The sequence below is a fragment of the Galeopterus variegatus genome, unplaced genomic scaffold (genome assembly GCF_000696425.1).
Source record: "Galeopterus variegatus unplaced genomic scaffold, G_variegatus-3.0.2 Scaffold11, whole genome shotgun sequence".
Lineage (NCBI taxonomy): Eukaryota > Metazoa > Chordata > Mammalia > Dermoptera > Cynocephalidae > Galeopterus > Galeopterus variegatus.
In genome coordinates, this window is record NW_007726122.1 from 54,183 (window position 1) to 55,132 (window position 950).

Below are 950 nucleotides of genomic sequence, written 5' to 3' on the forward strand. Positions count from 1 at the left end.
AATGCCCCATCAATAGCATAGCAGTCTATTTCAATCATAAATTTTCACATAATTATACTAGTCCAAGTTCATAATAATTCTTCAAATTATACATGTCATTTAGGAAATGAAAGACCATAATATCTTTCAGCATTACAAATCTTTCTTTTGAAAATAATATTGTTGTATATAATCTTTTATAAAAGAAATTAAATTTGAATTTTCTTAATTGAAACAATTGATTATACATATTCGTTAGGTACCTGGGGACCGGCAACGGGATCGCAACCCTCGGTGTTGCTCCCGCGCCTCACTCAGCCAGTGAGCGGGAACCGGTCTGTATGTGGGATCTGAACCCTTGGGCGGGAGCGCTGCCGTGCTTCCCAAGCGGCGCACTATCGAGTGCACCACCGGGCCGGCCCCCTGATAACTTACTGATGCAAGTATGCTGCTAAACACCAACAGGAGAGTTTAGAAAACAGTTTAATTTTTCAGTTCCTTACAATCAATGCCCCATCAATAGCATAGCAGTCTATTTCAATCATAAATTTTCACATAATTATACTAGTCCAAGTTCATAATAATTCTTCAAATTATACATGTCATTTAGGAAATGAAAGACCATAATATCTTTCAGCATTACAAATCTTTCTTTTGAAAATAATATTGTTGTATATAATCTTTTATAAAAGAAATTAAATTTGAATTTTCTTAATTGAAACAATTGATTATACATATTCGTTAGATACGGAGTTCAATACCTGTGTACACTATGTGATGATCAAATCAGAATAATTATTATATTCATCATTACAAAACATAATCATTCTTTGTGACCCTTAACCAATTTCTCACTAATGCCCCTCCCTCTCCCCCTTTCCCACCTCCAGTAACCACAATTCTGCTTTCTTCTTTTGAAAGTTCAACTTATTATTGTGATTGTTCTCCCTCCCTCCCTCCCTCCCTCCCTC